Source organism: Artemia sp. Qi Xiang Cuo, chromosome 10 (assembly GCF_049724085.1).
Source record: "Artemia sp. Qi Xiang Cuo chromosome 10, ASM4972408v1, whole genome shotgun sequence".
NCBI lineage: Eukaryota > Metazoa > Arthropoda > Branchiopoda > Anostraca > Artemiidae > Artemia > Artemia sp. Qi Xiang Cuo.
This window is the reverse complement of record NC_142803.1, coordinates 69,638,452-69,643,739: the sequence shown is the minus strand read 5'-3', so window position 1 is coordinate 69,643,739 and position 5,288 is coordinate 69,638,452.

The window sequence follows — 5,288 nt, the reverse complement described above, 5'->3', positions numbered from 1 at the left end:
TTTATTAAAAAACAGCACGTGATCCATTCTAAATACTAGGTGTCACCTCACTAGGTGTCAATTAGGCTGCCTATAAAATTTTACCCGTCAGATAGCGTTGCTAGGCATATGCTAGACCGGTGGTTTCTTATTTTCACCACATACGGATCATTGTAAAAAAAATATAAAAAGGTGGTTTCACGTTGGAACCATTTCGTCGGAAAGGGTTAAGTTCAGTCTTCATTGACAGATTTATGGCACCTGATTCCAGAATCCGGACCAATAAAGACCAGTATTCTGTTGACGGATCTGTTTATCTGTCAGAAAATGACCAGTCTTCATTGGTCCAGATCCCACCCCTTGGATACAGTCCTGGTGGTACTAGAATGGAGTTCCTTTTCACTTCTCCACTGGAAATAATGGAACAACTAATGTCATTTTCTCTCCCAACGACCGAACCATATTCTCTAGCATGCAAAAACCTTCACGCCATGTACTTTCGTGATAAAGCACTTAAGTAAAATATATTTGCAGTACTTAGTACTGATAATTAATTACCATTTTGGTTGAGTACTTGGTACTTATACTTAAATACTATTTCAGAGTACTTGACCCAACACTGCCTCACAGTGCATACGGACACCCGGATATTGACCAATTGTTGACAATGTAAGATAGGACACATAGACATCTATAACATGAACTTTCTGTCTGTGTAATGTGGGGATCCCATGGTGTCAATAAGGCTTGGCGTTAAAATATGAACCATAAAGTCGGTTCCACTCACACAAAGGTGTTTCACCAATTTGACTTTACAGCAATTTTCATAAAAAAAATAAATAAGTGAAATAATTAGATGTAGAGTTGAGAAAACTATCTTTTTATATATTTTTTCTCTATAATAATAGATGAAAATATTTTTTTTTTGTCCCATCCTTTTGCTTTTATCAAGCAAAATATTTAGACAAGTATGCAATTTTATATATGTAGACACTAATTTGTGGATGGTTTATTTGAAGTTTTTCACGGGTCTTCTGCTATTGGCTGAACTAAGTGGAAATTCTTGGAAAAGTTACATCAAGTTCAATTATTTTGTAATAGCAATGAAGTCCACACAATTATATGACAGAAAAACGGTTTATTAACTTTGTTGATAGTTTTATTACCCCTGCCGGAAACGGTGTACTAATTAATGAGATTCTTAAGAAATTGAGTAGAAACGCTGGCATTTGAGTAGAAACAGTCCCAAGAAGAAGCAAATTAAATTATATTTTTAAATAATACAAAAATAAAGGGAAGAAAAGACGAATTAAAATTGAAATAAACCAAAAATATTCAAAATTGCTATTTCCCAAGTAGGGATAGCTCTGTGCCACGGTTTGTTGTTTAAATCACAAGGGAATCTGCCCTTGTGGTCCCTGACGCCTGTATACTCGTTTTGTTGTGCATTTTGGCCTTTGGCTTGCTTTGACTGTTATTGTGCTTTGTGCAAATTTTCCCAGATTCCTGCATACTGCATCTATCAAAGTGCTGAGAGTGCTTAGTAACCCATTTTTACCCTGCTTATAAAATTAGTGCTGTGCCTGCTTTTGAATTATCTTGCTTGCTTATTTTATTTTTGACTGAGGGCTCCCCCCTCTTCTTCTAGCCTTTTTGTTTTATTTATTTGACATTTTACTTCTTTTGTGATTTTATATTGTTGTTTTACCTGATTATTTTTAACCCATTGGGTTTTTTTTGGGGGGGATGAATGACAGGACAATTAGGAGTAGGCCTAGGCCTAGTCCTGACACCCCTGACCCAATTAATTCTAGTGTTAGGATTTTGGCTTTAGGTGTTGAAGGTCCAAATGAAACCACTAGGTTGTTGACATTGGGTAGTAGAACCGTCATTGCAAAAAAATTTTTTGAACATCTTCATAATCATGAGTGCAGGGGCCATTATGGCCAATAAACCAAAAATATTCAAAATTGCTATTTCCCAAGTAGGGATAGCTCTGTGCCACGGTTTGCTGATTAAATCACAAGGGACTCTGCCCTTGGGGTCCCTGACGCCTGTATACTCGTTTCGTTGTGCATTTTGGCCTTTGGCTTGTTTTGACTGTTATTGTGCTTTGTGCAAATTTTCCCACATTCCTGCATACTGCATCTATCAAAGTGCTGAGAGTGCTTAGTAACACATTTTTACCCTGCTTTTAAACTTAGTGCTGTGCCTGCTTTTGAATTATATTCCTTGCTTATTTTATTTTTGACTGAGGGCTCCCTCCTCTGCTTGTAGCATTTTTGTTTTATTTATTTGACATTTTACTTCTTTTGTGATTTTATATTGTTGTTTTACCTGATTATTTTTAACCCATTGGGGTTTTTTTTGGGGGGATGAATGACAGGACAATTAGGAGTAGGCCTAGTCCTGACACCCCTGACCCAATTAATTCTAGTGTTAGGATTTTGGCTTTAGGTGTTGAAGGTCCAAATGAAACCACTAGGTTGTTGACATTGGGTAGTAGAACTGTCATTGCCAAAAATTTTTTTGAACATCTTCATAATCATGAGTGCAGGGACCATTACGGTTCAATGTTAGAAAGACTTGGACCAGACAACTCCATTATAATAATAGCTGCAAACCAATCAGTAGCTCTTATACTTTCAATTTCAGATATAGCAGTAAATGGTTGTAAAGTAAAGTTTGTGCTTGGTCCTAGTTCTAACCCTGCTTTGATAAGAAATAGAAAAGGAATTGTATTTATCCCATCTGAAGAGGTCACTCATCTAGATGACTTTGTCAAGGAGGTCCAAGTTGATAATAGAATAGAACATGTGGCATCGACCTTTAAAACACCAAGCCCTTCTGTTGTCTCCCTGGTTTGCACCTTTTATCAGAATGTTCAGTCCCCTCTGAAAATCTTTGTTTGGGGTTGAAGGTATAATTTCAGCAGCTTATCTCCTGGGCATTAGGCTACAGTTGTTTCATTTACCAAGGTTTTGGTCACATGGCTTCAAATTGCTGCAGAGGCAGAAAATGCCTACTATGTAGTAGGCAACACACTCATAATGAATGCCTCCAATTTAAAACAATTAAGCAAGATCGGATACTCAAGTGCCCTAACTGCAGTGGTAACCATGCTACTAATGCTAGAGAAGAGAATGCCCAATATTCATGGAGAAGAAAGCAATTGTTACCTATTCCTTCACTAATAATGTCCCCATGAGGACTGCTGCCGAGGTCCTGACAAAGGGACTTCCAACACAAGCCAAATATGTCCCTATGGCCCATAAAGACTCCTTTCCTCCTTTGACACCTAACCACCATCCAGTTGAGGACCTGAACAAGAAATATATGACCATGTTTGAAGGTGTTACAAAGCAGATCTCTTATCTGGCTGAGACAATAACATCACTTTGCAAACTAGTATCTCAGATGATGCCAGCTAATCTTCAAAATGCAGTCCTTAGCCTGTCCAACATTGCTGAAAACCTAAACAGAGTTGAATCAAGCCCTACAACCAGTAACAACCCTCCCCAAACCAGCAGCCCAAGGGCCCCTGAAAGAAAACGTAAAGGAAAAGAGGCTACACCTAGCCCAGAAGGTAGTAGTAATAAGCTGCAAAGACCCAGGTTAGCTCCCTCACACACAAATGACTAGCTCCCTTTCAGTGTTCCAACTAAATATCTGGGGATTCAACCAAGCCAAAAGAAAAGAACTCCAAAATATTTTAGTCAGGCATGCTCCTGATATTTTCCTACTTCAAGAAACTTTCTTAAAACAGGAGAATATTGTCCATGATTTCAAGGGGTACACTATTGCCTGTTGGGACAGAGTCCACAAAACAGGTGGTGGCCTACTGTCACTTGTGAAAAATGACCTAGCTTTTAGAATACATGACCCCAGTCCACAAGGGGAAATGGAGGTAGGCATAATTGACATAAAACTACTGGGAAGTAACAAGTGGATTAGTATTGCTAACTGTTATGCCCCAAAGACAAATAAATTCTCCCTGAATCAATTCAAGCTGATTGTGAGTGCATGTGGCCCTGTGAAAATAATTAGTGGTGACTTTAACCTGCACCACAGAATGTGGGATACTGTATCACCAGAAGATCCAATTGCAACCCCTTTAACCGATTACATCCTGGAACCCATAAATAAGTTGTCCCTTGTCACCCCCAAAGACCTAAATACACGGCTGAACCCTCAGACAGGCAAATACTCAACCATTGACCTCACTTTCACATCATCAGATATTATAAATAGTGTAGAAATTCAGAAACCCTGTGACTTTGATTCTGACCATGAGGTTCTATCATTAACACTAGAGATCAACCCAGTAAGGTCAAGGTTCCAACCAGTGAAATTCTGGAAATTCCAAGACAAACTCTGGAACTCCTGGAAACACAACTTAAACCAAAAGGCTTCAGAAATTAAGACAAGTGACCAGTTAGTGGAATCATTATCCAATAAAATTACTTCAGCTATAGTAGCTTCTTTAGAAGTAATATTTGTTTACAAACAACCTCATCCCAAGAGACAAAATTCCACTCCCGGATGTAAAAATAAATGCCATAAAGCCTACCTAGAGAGAAAAAAGAGAAAAATAACTCCTCTAGATACCCATCAATTGATAATAAAATAGCTTTCAAGCAAAAGATAGCAGAATTCAAAAAGACACTAAAGACTGAGACAAGATGGATTGAGAAGGCTCATTGAAGACAAATTTGGCCACAACACCCCCGTCCAAGAGCTATGGAGAAATTTTCAGGTTTTTTCAGGTAAAAAAAGGAGAATACCCATCTCTGCAGAAATACAGATGGGAAGGACTACAGAATTTTCAACTAATAGGAAACATAATCTCTTCTTAGAAAAACTTCTGAAAGTAGATAAACAATCACAGAGCTCACACACCATCAACTCGGTCTAACAAACGGTACTGTACCACTTTTTCACTTCAGCTTTCAAGAAGTTAAAGACACCATTTCAAAGCTCCAGCCTGGTGCAACTGGCCTTGATGGAATTCATAATTTAATGTTGAAAAATTTGCCAGATACATTTGTTGAGCTACTGACAGAGCTATTCAATAGATCTGTCATAGAGTCATCAATACCATCTGAATGGAATAAGGCAACAGTGATCCCACTGCTCAAGGCAGGAAAAGACCCTAGGCTGGTTGATTCATACCGCCCCATATCACTCACCTCTTGTGTTGCAAAACTAATTGAGAGGGTAATAAAACAAAGAATTTTAACCCCATTATCAGACCACATTCAAATTGAAAAGCTCGGATTTCTCCCTGGAAGGTGCACCACAGATGCCTT